The sequence below is a fragment of the Homarus americanus genome, unplaced genomic scaffold (assembly GCF_018991925.1).
Source record: "Homarus americanus isolate GMGI-L3 unplaced genomic scaffold, GMGI_Hamer_2.0 scaffold42718, whole genome shotgun sequence".
Classification (NCBI taxonomy): domain Eukaryota; kingdom Metazoa; phylum Arthropoda; class Malacostraca; order Decapoda; family Nephropidae; genus Homarus; species Homarus americanus.
Genome location: NW_024718841.1, coordinates 1 through 16,468, shown reverse-complemented (window position 1 = coordinate 16,468; position 16,468 = coordinate 1). Strand labels below are relative to the sequence as shown.

At 39.1% G+C, this 16,468-nt stretch overlaps 1 long non-coding RNA gene across 1 annotated transcript; it reads left to right on the top strand.

Annotated features, from left to right (window-relative positions):
- Positions 1-2,330: 2,330 nt before the first annotated feature.
- LOC121859855 lies at positions 2,331-16,035 on the top strand. Its single transcript, XR_006087741.1, has 3 exons — positions 2,331-2,376; positions 6,581-6,643; positions 15,658-16,035. It is a non-coding gene; the product is annotated as an uncharacterized LOC121859855 (long non-coding RNA).
- The last annotated feature ends 433 nt before the right edge of the window (positions 16,036-16,468 follow it).

Here is a 16,468-nt window from a genome sequence, read left to right as displayed (position 1 = left end):
TTAGCTGATTGGTTGGTTGTGTTCTCTAGGGTCTTGTGGTTATTTGGGAGTGGGTTGTATCCATTGCAGTCTCTGCTCCTGTGCAATTTTCTTGTTGTGTTATTTTATCTTCCCTTTCTTTGCTGGTGATTCCTAGACTGTTTTTGGTTATTATTTTGAAAATGTCTGCTGATGGGGCATTGTGTGGGAAGTTTACCTGTGGTAGGTTGTTCGCTGCCAACATTTCTCTGATAGTTTTTCCGAATGTTCCCGTGTTAGCCACGTTGATTATGTGGGCATGTATCGGTGTGGCTAGTGTGGTGAAGGGTAGACCCTCGTTAAAACGGACCCCTTTAATCCCGATATCGGACGAAATCTGAATTAAGCGAGGGACTGTCCGTGTCAAATTTCTGGTTCTGGGATTGTCCGATAGATGGCGCGTGCGTGCCATCTGTAGTGTCTTGCAACTTTGTTATTGCAGCATAGGTTTTGGTTGGGTAAGTTTCTATATGTTTGTTCGATTTTTCCTTTTCATTCATGTCTTTGATGATATCCTTCCTTACTGGGCATCGTGCTGCCAAAGTGCGGTGATGTCCTTTGCAGTTCGGGCATTTTCAATTTTCATTACGTGTGTCTTTAACTTCCATATTTTCATACGTGGTACAGTTTTGTATCAACTGTGGTCAGGTCTTCTTCATGAGAGTGCTCTTTGTACAGCACAGCTTAAGCATTCATTAGTTATTTTTGACAGATAACTAGTTATAAAGGATAGATCCTGAAATCCTGTTTGATAATAGAGCCTAAAAAGAATTAATGAGATCCCATCCTCCTCCTTTGATGTCATCATAAGAGGTCAGTGGATTATGTGGGGTTGATTCTTCTTCCCGCTCAGTGATAAAGTCTGACAAGTAAATAATTGGTAACTCATGTGCTGTGAAAACTTGAGAGTGATTTCCATACCTTCCAAGCCACCATGGACAACCTTGCTTTGTCAAACATCTGATCATGGGACATGGTTAGGGGGAAGTTGGCTGATGGTCAGTTTAGCCCTAATCACTCTAGTTTAGAGCTTCCAAGGGTTCCAAGCCCTCAAAGTTTGATGGACACATTTACAACTTAATCTTTATGATGTTATTAAAAGACATTATGCAGCTTAGAGAGCTGCCATCAGGTAATCATGGCTATGCACACAACTGTGGGAAATGGACATGAAATGTTGGAGATGATTATGATGATATCAGCCTTTTCCTGCTATGGGTGGAGAGCAACTGAAACAAGTTGTCGTCACTCCTTCTATTTTATAGTTAAGATTTCAATTGTGTTTAATTACCTGTTTCTGAAAGAGACTTTCTTGTTGCAGGTGACCTTCCTGGAAATTACCGAGACTTAGTGTGCTTTGAAAAAATCCTCTGGAGAGTGGGTCCAGGACTTACACCTGCAAACTTCCTGTTTCTTGGGTTGAGGTGAGTGTTCTTCTTCACTGACAACATGTTTGTTTATTTCTGTGAATTAATATGTAGTAATATCGAGATAATATGCATGTTATAATAAAATTTTGGATAAAATTAGAGCAATACAGTCATGGGGCGGGGCATCTTTTCTCAGCTGAGAAAAAAATGAAGTACAGATGCTCCTCTACTTGCGAAAGAGTTACGTTCTTGAGGCTTGTTTGTAAGTCCAACTTTACTCCTGTAGATACCAAACTTATTGTAAAAACTGAAAAGATGATGGATATTTAGCCCAGCTATACCCTTTAATACAGCCTTAAAACCTGGCTCACTCTTCTCTTAGGTAATGTTTGTTTTATCTGGAATTTTCTTGAACGTTCTTAAGTAGAGGAGCACCTTTATAGTGGTGTTTCCTTATTATTTCACACTATTATACTTAGCAATATTATAAATCTCTGGCTAATAATAGGGACGGAAAGATAAATACTGATAGGCAAATGAGTTTTTTATTATTATTTTATTTTGGGGGGTTTATGAGGGGGGTGTAAGATGAGTGCTGTTTTTGGTGATCATTAACTTGTTTTACAGTATTAGTCCACAATAATAAGAAAATTTGGGAGAAAAAATTCGGTTATTGTTGGGGTTGAGGCAACTAGATATGTCTGATTACAGCAAATGTGTTATTGTCAATTTGTAGGTGAAAGATTTTATCCTCAATAGATGTAGGTTAACATTACACCTGGAGGCAAATGCCTAAAGAAGGAAGGATATTCCTTTTAGTTGTGTGAACAAATATTAAACAAAGTATATTATCATAAGTTTTCTTTTACAGAAAAGATGTATACTACTCCCACGAGGAAAGAACGGCTATCTTTGATTATATCGTCAAAACGAAGCGGTTCGGAGAGGTTAAAGGCACAGTGTTTGGCAGGATATGGCCGAGGCCCAGGTAATACTACACCTCTTACTGCAGTACCTGTTCCTGTTATAGCACATGAACCATCATGTTTATTAATACTCTACTTGTTTTATGCATGCATACATACAGTCAGCCCTAAACATACACGGGGGTTAGGTAAGAGAGATACCCATGAATGTTAAAAATCCGTGTACTTTTGCCTCCCCCCCCCCTAAAAAACCCCTGGCCCCCCCATGTCCTTATTTACCATGTATACCTGTGTGTAGTTCGAGTTTTTAAGACCAAATTATTTGGCAAAAAATTAGGGGTTGACCTCTAAACGGCTAATAGTTTCGTTAGGTTGAAAAATATTTACCAGGAACTACCAGTAAACAATGGAAACGACGCACCACCGGCTGTGAGTGTCGGTACAGCTGCCAGGGCAGATCTCTTGCATCATAATAGCAAGCCCAAAGTAACCAAATGCATGGTATGGTATACACAGTATACTGCTAGATCTGGGGGTCACTAAATCTAAGGGGATAATTTAACTCTAATCTTAATGTCTAAGGGTCGCTGCCACCAGACCCCCTCTGGACAGCATGTAGCTCGTTAGGTAGCAGGCAGAGTGGACTAGGCATTGGGTTAGGTTTTCCATTGACCAGATCGATGAGGGTAAAGAAGGGGGAAACCATAACATGTCTTAATTGATTTATTCCTTCTAAAACATACTGGTAAAAACAACATACATGAATTGGCCTTCCTCAGAAGAACAACGGAATTTTGGTTACCCAGCTGGGCCCCAGACTCCTACATTACTGGCGGGTCATCCACCCACTTATTGCATAACAATCGGTGAACGCCGTATCTCGGTCGTTCCTTCTTACAATATCCCTTAACACATCAGACTGTTCCACTGGTGTGGATTTTAGCACCGTCGGTTATCATACATAGTAGCACCATCTCAACACACCTGTTACACTCCATACCTGCAAGTATGTGACTCCTTGTGACTTTTAGGTATACACAACGGGCACCTCGTTCGCACACCGCCCTCGGTGGGTAAAGACGAGGGCTTCACCTAGAGACATACCAGCACTATTTCTACGCCTGGTATTATAGGTCGCTCCAAGTGACGACCGCAGTTTCTCACGGTCTCCTTAGTTGTGACTATTCATGTGGAGTGGTGTGCTGGGAATCCACCGGTTCATAGTGGACTGGTATAGTGGGGAGTCATTCCCCACCTGGTGTGGCGCTCAAGGAGACAATGGCAGCCGGGCGGCAAGATACCCCAACCACGTGGCACCTGTGGTGACGGCAGAACGGGAAAGACTAAGCAATAATGCCTGACGGGCGGTTATCCCACCCCTTAACACATCCCTATCACACTTATATATCCGGCAAAGCTTTAAACTGTAGTAACTGCTATTTATCAACCTTACTTGTAGGGCGGGATATAGCCCGCTAGGACACTGACCTGTGGTGACGGCAGAACGGGAAAGACTAAGGCCTGCTTCCCGCCGCTTCTCGTCACATAGGCCTACAGTTTCCAATCCTCAATTTACACTTTTGTTTCTTATGGTTCTCACCTGAACACTTCACGGTATCTTGTCACTCATTTCTTATAAACACATATATTAATCCTAAATTACACACTAAGGTCAGGTCTTGGTTTGCTAGTGCTTGGTTAAATGCCTGGGATTTTAATATCAACGGGCATCTGAGGCGGGTACATGGCGCGCCTTGAAACCAAAGCCGAATGATCATGGCGGGGGTGTATCAACTTCACTTAAAAACTGTAATGAGGGATCCTCCTCTCACACATTGCACTATTTGAACACAGACATAAGATTCTCTGATCACTGTACCTGTCGTGGGTATATGTCACGTGAGGCTACGAGGTGTATTAAATTCATACCGACGCATACACGATATTTCCTTTCCAGTATAGTTTCTAGATCACTGTCAACACCTCACATAGTTCTGATACATTTATCCTTTTTCCAGATCATTGTTCTCATGTATTTTCATATGATATCTGTTGGAGTTATGTTCGCTCCACGCTCACAGACGTAAATAGTAGGACCTTCAAACCCTGATCCACACTTAGTCTTACAGTACCCTAGTCCGGCTCAACTGGACTTTAACATTCATCTTATGCCTACCCTGAGTGATCCTTAATGCTATGAATACATACACGTGATATGATATAACTATACCTGGGTACAATACAACACAGGGTCTAGGAACCTTGAGTAGGTGAGTTGTCCTTTCTCAATGTTTCCCGTTTTCTGGGGTTCTACAAGCGCTGTGCATTTGAATGTTATGTAGCGTAATATGAATTAGATGGGATTTTTAGGGATGACAATGATGTGCGCAGTACAACAGGACGATGTAAAACAAAGTATTCATTTTTTAAAGTTTATTTATAGATACTGTACATAAATTTTTGTTCATTACATTTGAAACATCAATCTTTGTGAATTAAATTTGAAACAAAAGAAAACTACTATACCATATTCTCATTAAAATATTACATCACAAGTATATTTTACCTTAACTGTGACTGAATGAATATATTCTCAGAAATAAATATGAAAATGTAATATTTTGGCTGAAATGACGTACATATTACAGTGGAAAGTGGGATAAAATCATGACGAAAACAATGACTTTCGCTTTCTCTCGTTGTTCGAAAGATTTTACCGTAATCGCATTTCGAATGGTTTTGAGTTAAAAAACTGTTGTACCGTACCGTATTACAATAATATTCTATCCTATCATTAGCCTCATAATCCCACAACTGAAAACCATTCAAAAAGTGATTACGGTAACGTGTTTTGAACGAAAGAAAGCGAAAGTCATTGTTTTCGTCACAATTTTATCCCACTTTCCACTGTAATATGTACGTCATTTCAGCCAAAATATTACATTTCCGTATTCTCAGAAATAAATAGTAGTTTTGTTGAAACGTAATGTACGGTATTTAATATTAAAATGCAAAAAGAGCTATAAAATCAATTAATACTGTACATCCGTAATGTACTGGCTGGCATCCCCACTCGTCCCTGCTGCCGCCAGTCACCGCACCTCCCCGCTCTATGCCTCCGCCTCCTCCACGTCGTCACTACTGTTGTATTACAATAATATTCTATCCTAATTCACTTAAATAAGTACTACGATACCATATTTCTGAATATTTTCATTAAAATCCATCAAAATCTATTTCATTGTCATCGTCTTAAGCACCAAAGAGCTCCTCCCAGTCTTCTCCTTGAACAGGGCTAGAGGGTACGTGTTTTTCGAATCGTTTTCAGTTAAAAAACTATTACATGTATTATATCAAGCACAGTATGAATAGAATATCATTGTAATATAACAGAATTTCATCCGAAAACTATTAAAAAAACGAGTAACATCTTAAGAACATCGGAAGCTTAGGTAAAGTCTTTTGTTTTCGTCATGTATTTTTATCCTAATTTACATTGAAATACATCACGTTTCAGCAACACTATTTATTTCCAAGAATATATTCATTCGGGCGCAGTTTAAGTAAAATATACGTGTGATGTAATAGTTTTTTAACTGAAAACGATTCGAAAAACACGTACCCTCTAGCCCCGTTCAAGGAGAGGACTGGGAGAAGCTGTTTGGTGCTGCAGACGATGACAAGGAAAATGATTTTGATGGATTTTAATGAAAATATTCAGAAATATGGTATCGTAGTATTTATTCAAGTCAATTAGGATAGAATATTATTGTAATACAACAGTTTTTTAACTGAAAACCATTCGAAAAGGGATTACGGTAACATCTTTTGAACGAAAGAAAGATTAAGTCATTGTTTTCGTCACGATTTTATCCAACTTTCCACTGTGATACGTACGCCATTTCAGCAAAAATATTACATTTCCGTGAATGCATTATATCAAGCACAGTATGAATAGAATACCGGTGTAACATAACATTATTTTGAGTCTTACTCTTTCCATTTACAGAGTACTGTACAAGCCCATGATAATGGCTCCTATAGGTGATAAACTTCGTTGTGTGAAGAGAAAGAATAACTCGTTGAAATTGAGTGACAAACTTGAAATAATTAAGAAACTAGAATGTGGTGTGAGCAATACTGTTCTAATGGAAACATACGACATTGGAAAACAAACAACTGCTGTACTGAATAACTATTAATTTATGGACATATTTTTATCATAAACTGTTGTGTATATTAACTGTTTTTGTTTGTTTGTTCCAGATGTGTTAACGACTAAACCCTTGAGAAATTAACAACTGGATCATGGAGACTCTGCTGCTACAAGTATGTCTTTATGTCTGTCTAACTGTCTATCTTTATCTATCTGTGCTTCTATATCTTTCTATCAGTCTTTCAATACCTGTATGTCTGTCTGTTTGGTATCTATATCATCTATCAGACTGTCTTTATATATACAAGCATCTGTCTTATCTATATCTATGCTATCAGTAAGAAAGATATTGACATTGAGTGAGGAAGGTGGATACACAAGAGGTACAGTGAATGATGGTGGGTACACAAGTGGTACAGTGAGTGAGGAAGGTGGGTACACAAGAGGTACAGTGAATGAGGATGGTGGGTACACAAGAGGTACAGTGAGTGAGGAAGGTGGGTACACAAGATGTACAGTGGAGTGGATGGCAGACTGCAGGATGTTGCTGACTGTAAGTGTTATGTATGTGCAGGTAAATATGTGTCCATGACAAGACTGAAGAAACTCAACACTGAAGATTATCCGTGGACTGTGTGGATGAGTTCTGCTGCCTGGGTGACATGATCAGTGCTGGAGGGGGTGCTGAAGGCTGCTGTGTTGTGAGTCATGGAATGGGTTCTGCTGCCTGGGTGACATGATCAGTGCTGGAGGGGGTGCTGAAGGCTGCTGTGTTGTGAGTCATGGAATGGGTTCTGCTGCCTGGGTGACATGATCAGTGCTGGAGGGGGTGCTGAAGGCTGCTGTGTTGTGAGTCATGGAATGGGTTCTGCTGCCTGGGTGACATGATCAGTGCTGAGGGGGTGCTGAAGGCTGCTGTGTTGTGAGTCATGGAATGGGTTCTGCTGCCTGGGTGACATGATCAGTGCTGGAGGGGTGCTGAAGGCTGCTGTGTTGTGAGTCATGGAATGGGTTCTGCTGCCTGGGTGACATAATCAGTGCTGGATGGGGTGCTGAAGGTTGCTGTGTTATGAGTCATGGATGAGTTCTGCTGCCTGGGTGACATGATCAGTGCTGGAGGGGGTGCTGAAGGTTGCTGTGTTATGAGTCATGGATGAGTTCTGCTGCCTGGGTGACATGATCAGTGCTGGGGGTGCTGAAGGTTGCTGTGTTGTGAGTCGCGGAATGGGTTCTGCTGCCCCCGTGACATGATCAGTGCTGGAGGGGTGCTGAAGGCTGCTGTGTGAGTCATGGATGGGTTCTGCTGCCTGGGTGACATGATCAGTGCTGGAGGGGGTGCTGAAGGTTGCTGTTATGACGGATGAGTTCTGTTGCCTGGGTGCCCTTATCGGCTGAGGGGTGCTGAAGGTTGCTGTTGTGAGTCATGGATGAGTTATGTTGCCTGGGTTACATGATCAGTGCTGGAAGGGGTGCTGAAGGCTGCTGTGTTGTGAGTCATGGATGATGGATGAATTCTGCTGACTGGGTGACATGATCAGTGCTGGAGGGGGTGCTGAAAGGCTGCTGTGTTGTGAGTCATGGATAAGTTCTGCTGCCTGGGTGACATGATCAGTGCTGGAGAGGGTGCTGAAGGCTGCTGTGTTGTGAGTCATGGATGAGTTCTGCTGCCTGGGTGACATGATCAGTGCTGGAAAGGGTTCTGAAGGCTACTGTGTTGTGAGTCATGGATGACAGATGAGTTCTGCTGCCTGGTGACATGATCAGTGCTGGAGAGGGTGCTGAAGGCTGCTGTGTTGTGAGTCATGGATGATAGATGAGTTCTGCTGCCTGGGTGACATGATCAGTGCTGCAGAGGGTACTGAAGGCTGCTGTGTTGTGAGTCATGGATGAGTTCTGCTGCCTGGGTGACATGACATATGCAGTCTTGAGTGAGCGGAAATGAGAATGGTGAGGTGGATGTGTACTGTGACGCTGAAAGATGAGAATCACCGTTCAGAGCTAAGAGGACGGCTGGGTATTGAGAGTATCGGCCAAGATTTACATATAAGTAGACCGAGATCGGGAGTGTGGGGAGAATGGATGAGACCAGCTGGGTTAAGTGGTGTATGACTCTAAATGTAGTGAGGAGGAGAGATTGTAAGAAATGATCTTAGAACCTGACAAGACAAACTGCAAGAGATGGTGTGGAAAATGGCTGTATGATTTGGATGGTGATGATGATTTTGTTCTATCTTTCTCTCTAGCTTTCAGGCTATCTATCTATCTATCTATCTATACTACTGTACTGTATTTCTCACCATATTAAAGGCAACCACAGATATAGCATGAAAGGTTTATAGTCTCAAGAAAGTTCACCTAAACTAAACTTTCATAAAAGGAACAGATATTTAAATGAGAAAAATTGCAATGTGTCCCATAACCTGTACAGTGCAGTTGACCCCTCAATGTGAGGAACAAATATAAATAATAATAATAAATAAGAGGAAGGAAAAAATACTGCATGCCATTTGACAACTGTTTCACTAAAGATGTGGGAGACAGGGATGTGCTCCCCCCTCGTGGGCTGACTCCTGCCGACGTAATAAAAAATATGTCATATGGTGGGAAATATGGTATATCTCTCTACATCTTTCTGTCCATCTGTCTACAGTATACAGTATCTGTCTTATATGTACTGTAGACAGAACTACTATACTAACCATGATAGACAGTTGACAATGCATGTGATTAATACCTGGAATACAAATATTTGCAGGAAAATGTCCAATATATTCAGCAACTAGACCACTTTAGAACCAAGAAAATATTGTTTATTGTTTTTATACTAAAACACTGGTAATTGTCTCTCAGATACTAGGAGTTGTATATCTTTAGTGGTGCATTACTATGTCCTGGGTTCATTCCCCAGCCTGGGACAGATGTTACCCTCACTACCAAACATGGCAGGTTTTCTCCAGGTACAATACTACAGTTTCCTCTCATACTGTACAGTATTAACAGACCAGCTGCCCAAACGGCTCATTACTGGTAATTACGATGTCGCTACGTTAAATTATACAAAGGTGAATCCTTATTTAATGTTGACTTGGCCATAGTGAGCTTCTATGCCACTGATGAATGAGTCTTGATCACACACAACTATAAGGCAGCCTTCTCTTGCCACTCCATCTTCCCTCTGGCCTTTATCGTGGAAAAGCCAAGAATTATTATTGTGTGAAGATGTAGTGGATCTCACAACACAGACGTCCTCAACGGCACTTGGTGGTTTATAACAAAGCCATTTTTTATTACTTACTTTTGACCTTGATGATGTGGTTCAGCCATTATCAGATGCAGGTCAGGAACACTAAGGACTGTTCCTCTATAATGCTCACTGAGTAAATGAGGATAGTTGCTTCAATGCTCCACGGGGCAGGTTGTTACCAGGTTTTATTTATAATTCACAATTATTACATGGAATTACGGTATACATTTTCCACAATATATACTGAACTGTATACCTGTGTTGTCTATATACATGGTAAACTGTATACCTGTGTTGTCTATATTGTTTTAGCTGTGGTAAGATACCAAACTATCTCACTTGTTAACACTTGCCTGAACGAGTGTAGGTTAGTCGCTGGTACCTTTGATGCAGCCGAGTGAGACATAGGTCATCTCACGTCATGTCACCTTTGATACAGCTGGAGTGAGATATAGGTCATCTCAATGTCATGTCACCTTTGATACAGCTGAGTGAGATATAGGTCATCTCACGTCATGTCACCTTGATGCAGCTGAGGAGATATAGGGTCATCTCACGTCATGTCGCCCTTTTGATGCAGCTGAGTGGAGATATAGGGTCATCTCACGTCATGTCACCTTTGATACAGCTGGAGTGAGATATAGGGTCATCTCACGTCATGTCACCTTTTGATGCAGCTGAGTGAGATATAGGGTCATCTCACGTCATGTCACCTTGATGCAGCTGAGTGAGATATAGGTCATCTCACGTCATGTTACCTTGATACAGCTGAGGAGATATAGGTCATCTCACCTTTGATACAGCTGAGTGAGATATCGGGTCATCTCACGTCATGTCACCTTTGATACAGTCGTTGATAGTTTAAATCGTCACAGCTGTCCTGGGTTGTACTTGTAATTATCTTAGCTTGTAAAGTAAACAAGACACACAGGTAATTTTCTCTTCACTCGTTGTTCCTGGGTTTAATGTAAAAACACGTGTTGATTTAATAGTTATATTGGGTAGTAATGTCTGTACAATTATTTGGTATTGACAGACTAATGAGCATTAGCTATTGGCTTGTAATTAGCTGATATATTTAGAGAGAGGTACAGCCCGGAGAGCTGGTGACACGACACGACTTTAGGGCATCATGTCGGGCTGTGAACTGGGCTGAACTCTCTTGAGTCTGGTGACTGGTGGTTGAAGAGTAACCACACTTCAACAGGTCATTAACTAAACAGCCTACCACACACTGAGGGTTGAGTCTGTAGTTTAATGGGCTTTACACCCTAGGAGGTGTGACAACAAATGTTTATGGGCTGTACACCCTAGGAGGTGTGACAGAACAAATGTTTATGGGCTGTACACCCTAGGAGGTGTGACAGAACAAATGTTTATGGGCTGTACACCCTAGGAGGTGTGACAGAACAAATGTTTATGGGCTGTAAACCCTAGGAGGTGTGACAGAACAACAAGCTTTGCGGGTTGCACACCCCTAGGAGGAGGACAGATCAAATGTTTATGGGCTGTACACCCTAGGAGGTGTGACAGAACAACAGCTGAGGGCTGTACACCCTAGGAGGTGTGACAGAACAAATGTTTATAGGCTGTACAATTCTAGGGAGGTGTGACACAAGAGGGCTGTACACCCTAGAAGGTGTGACAGAACACATGTTTATGGGCTGTTCACCCTAGGAGGTGTGACAGAACACATGTTTATGTGTTGTACACCCTAGAAGGTGTGACAGAACACATGTTTATGGGCTGTTCACCCTAGGAGGTGTGACAGAACACATGTTTATGTGTTGTACACCCTAGAAGGTGTGACAGAACACATGTTTATGGGCTGTTCACCCTAGGAGGTGTGACAGAACACATGTTTATGTGTTGTACACCCTAGAAGGTGTGACAGAACACATGTTTATGGGCTGTTCACCCTAGGAGGTGTGACAGAACACATGTTTATGTGTTGTACACCCTAGAAGGTGTGACAGAACACATGTTTATGGGCTGTTCACCCTAGGAGGTGTGACAGAACAAATCCTTATGTAGCTGTATGCTCAATAGTCTGGGTGATATAATGTATATAATGAATATATGTCCTTAGCTCATATTTATATAATATTAATGTGACAGAGGCTAATACAATATACTGAACTGTATACCTATACAGTATTGTCTATATACATGGTGAACTGTATACCTGTATTGGCTATATACATGCTAAACTGTATACCTACATTGTCTATATGCAGGTTGAACCAATTGTAAACTTATATGATAAGTTTACATAATAAATATATATCTATCTATCTAAAGTGGTCTAGTGTATGTAAATATTTTGATCTTTTCCCTGATAATGTTGTTTCATCACAGGTGTTACTCTGTTGTAGTGTGAGCCAGTGTGAGGTGGAGGTCAATATTAAACTGAGGTGTTTAGCTGTGGCTCTGGAAGATTGACAATTTGTCTTATTTTAATTATAAACCATGAACACCTTTATTTCTCACTGTTTATCCAGGTATAATTTGGCTAAATTTATCTTAAATTTACCTGGACTTAGAATGCCATCACAATATGATTTGAAATTAAAGAGCAAAATCATATCCTTTTGTGTTTTTAAGGATTTTAGAATTAATAAGATTTAGTGAGACTGTTGAACCATTCAGGTACTTTACATATATTTACCATTTAGGTTAAACTAAACCGTAAATACATTTTATTGTTCATTAAGGAATTCTATCTCATAAGTTCGGTGTCATTTAATGTTGCCGTAAAATCTGTTGAGTGACTTAAGCGGCAGTTATTCTGTTATAGTCATGGCAGTTAATGTTGTTTTAGGAGGTACAGTTTATAATGTTGTGATCTCCGTTAAAACAAACTATTTTTATTGTCCAAATTTGTCGCGCTGGGTAAGGAAGTTGTGCGTGGTGGGAAGGGCTTTGGAATAAGGAATACTGAAGGTGAAAGAACACTTGAGTTTGGGGATGGAATGTAACATGTGTTTAAGAATAGGGCAAGTAGGCTGACCATGTAGGCCTAAGGCAGGTGGCACAGAAACCCAGATTGGCTACAATTTGGTCAGGAAATTAGAACAGGTTGCTTGTGTGTGTGTGTTAGTTAAAGATGGAGGGAGAGGAAGAAGGTGGATGTTCCAAGAAGGAGAGTGTTGGAATTGTGAAGGAACTGAATGTAAAGGAAGCATTTTCTTGTGAGTTGACAGGCCATAATAAAAGATGTTCCGTTGAGTGTGGTTGATGGCGGGAATGATGAAGTGGAAAGAGAAATAAAAAGAGAAAAGAAGATTATATGAGATGTGGAAGATGGTTGGCAACAGAGAGAAGTACAGTACCTGGAGGCTAAACTGAGATGGTTCAGGAGAGAAAGGAGGAAACTAACTGGGTCAAGAGATACACGAATGAATGTGGAGGGGAGGGGAGTTAGAGGTAGGCAAAGAATGACATGAGGATAGGTTGTAAAGAAATGTCGGTGCTACTATAGTACCTGAGTATGTTTGTTGGTTGGAATGATGAGGAACAATCTGAACAGAAAACAAATGAATACAGTAATTGAACACAAAAAATTTAGGAATTGTCTAGTAATATCAAAATATTCGGAACTCAGTTAATTCGTATTTTCAGTCATTCGAGTGACGCAGAGTCTCTTTTGTCAAATCAATGAGGGTATAGTGCCGTTTGTGGTGCACCGAATTACTGAAAATAAAAATTAACCAAGTTCCGAATATTTTGACATTATTCGACACTTTCTCAATCTTTTTGTTCAATTATTCGTTCGTTTTCTGTTCAGATTGTTCCTCATTATTCCAACCAACAAACATACTCAGTTACCATGCCTTGACTGCCACACAAAATAATCTTATTTATAATTACTGTGCAAACAAATATTTTTTAAGTGCACAAACAGTAATAATAAAGTAAATAATACAGTAATAAATAAATGTAAGACTTACTGTACATTGTGAGGTGAACTGATAATATGTGGATGATATTCAGAAAGTGTAATAGTATTGAGGATCAGGTCTGGGGTCCACTGCTCTCATCAAGAAGATTAATCCCCAACCTACCTAACTCAGGAGACTGTTCCTTTGTTCTATGTGTTTCTCCCTTGTTTTGTTGTGTTAGTTGGCAGAAGAGGGACCTATTGTGTGTTTTATCCCAGCTGAGAAGAGATACGTAATTTGTGTATTATTGTGGGTAAAAATAAGTATATATTAAATGCGTCCTCCGAAAGCGTCAATTTGCCACCAGAGTTTAACAGTTAATTCTTGTATAATATTTCTGATAAACTTCCTACGTGTTTATGTTTGATATAATTAATGTATGAATCTTTATATAATTTAGCTAAATGTCTTTCTCGTCAGAAATGGTCATTATGAATAAACTCATTTAGAAATACATCATTACTTCAGGAGGAAATCGGACAGATTTGCAACAGCCAATCTGGTGTAACTCTTGAGGAGGGGGCGGGGCATCTCTTCTCATCTGATAAAAAATGCACTATAGTCAGATCAGCTCCAAAATTTCATCTTATATTTCTCCAATGAGGGATTTTACTTCATTTACCCGTGTGGCCGTTACACTTATGGAATATCATCTACGATCTCACCTCTCATTATTTATTAATGTATTATTTACTTTATTATTGTAAGTACATTTTATAACTATTTATATTTGCACAATAATTATAAATATGATATTGTATATGACAGCCAAGGCAACTTTTTGAACCACTCAGTTATTTCATATTCATTCCAAATTCAAATCGTTCAATTAATTTTTTGAGAAACATACGAATTAAACCGAAGTACGAATTACAGCGATCCTATTCAATGAAAGTCCAAAAATTCATTGTTTGCAAATATTCAAAGTCCAAAAATTCATCTTTAAAAATATTCTAAGTCCTAAAATTCATCTTTAAAAATATTCTAAGTCCTAAAATTCGTTTAAAATATTCTAAGTCCAAAAATTCATCTTTAAAAATCTGCCGAGTCTAAAAATTCATCGTTTAAAATATTCTAAGTCCAAAATTTATTTTAAGTCCAAAAATTCATTGTTTAAAAATATTCTAAGTCCAAAAATGGCCAAAATTATTCCTGGGCATATTTTGAGTAATAAATTTTTGTGTGGTTTTAGAGGTAAAACATTTGTGCCATTCTTACGAGCTCCAGCTTGTCATCTGTGTATTATAAGGCATAACGGACTACCTGGACGTGGGGAGAGTAACTCACTGGGCCCCTACTGAGTTACTCTTCCCACGGCCAGGTAATCCATTATGCTTGTATTTTTTTATATTATTGGTGAATGATAATTTGAAGGCCTTCCTCCGGAGACGCTTCCGATTATCTTTTACCAAATTTTTTCAACGTTAGTCCTGGCAATGGCAAACTCAAAAAACACTTAAGGGTAAAAAAAGGGCAATTTTTTTTGCTCAAATTTTGCAATTTTTAGCCATTTTTTTCATTAAAAAAATGCTAATTTTTTCATATTTTTAGCTATTTTTTTTTCAGGTTTTTAGGTTATTTTAGTTATTTTTTTTATTTTATATATTTTTATTTATATATTTTATTTATATATATTTTTTATTAATATATATTTTATTTTATATTTTTTTATTTAATTATATTTTATTTATTTATATATTTTTTATTTATATATTTTATTTATATATATTTTTTTATATTTTATATTTTTTTATTTATATATACAGTATATATATATTATTTATATATTGTTTATTTTTCATTTGTATATTATATTTGTATATAATGAATTAAGATATTTTTTTCAAGTATTTTATTAAATTATTTTGCTTCAAAATCTGAAGCTGAACTTAGTCAATTTTCTGTAAAAGTTGAAAATATTGTAAATGCTGGAAAAGGTTAATAAAGACGTAATGACATTTAGACATTTATTAATGGAAACTTAATGGCTCTAAATTTGCAGGCCAGGGCAGCAAGCACAGAGCAGAGCCGTCCAGGGCAGCAGCATGCACAGAGCAGAGCCGTCCAGGGGAGCAGTAGTCCAGGGCGGCAGCAGCAGCACACAGAGCAGAGCCATCTAGGACAGCAGCACACACAGAGCAGAGCCGTCCAGGGCAGCAGCCAGCCAGCAAGCAAGTACAGAGCAGAGCCGTCCAGGGCAGCAGCCAGCCAGCAAGCAAGCAAGCACAGGGAAGTCCAAGGCAGTAGCCAGTAAGCACAGTTTAGGGCAGCACGGCACTCCAGTGTTCAGAACAACATTTCTGTACAAAATAAAATGTAAAATTAATATTCAAATTTTTTAACCATAAAAATGTTTTAAATATAGTAATGACAAAATGAACTGTAGTGTTTTAGACAAAATTCCTTAACACTTGACAGAACCAAATTTATAAACTCAATAGAAAATAATATTTCCTGTATCTTTGGTTCATAGTTTTGTTAATATATTTTAAATGTTTTCTCTCAATGACTTTGACCCAGAAATTATTGATTTGTGATGAATATTTTTACTTTCCACTAACTTTACGTCAATGAATTCCTCGAGTGGGTCAGTCACAGGCCTGGTACAGTATTACAAGTGAATGTTGCTAAGAGTACTTTATTATTTACTAAACATACTCATCTTGTAGGTAACTTTATGTACTTTACTGAATTAATTAAAGTCAAGCATAAACAGGACCAATAATTATTTCTGGTGTTATAAATTTGATGTATTAAACGATTGGTTGAGAAGTTATAAGTAGTTACGGCAAGAATCCAGTTTTGGGGCTTTT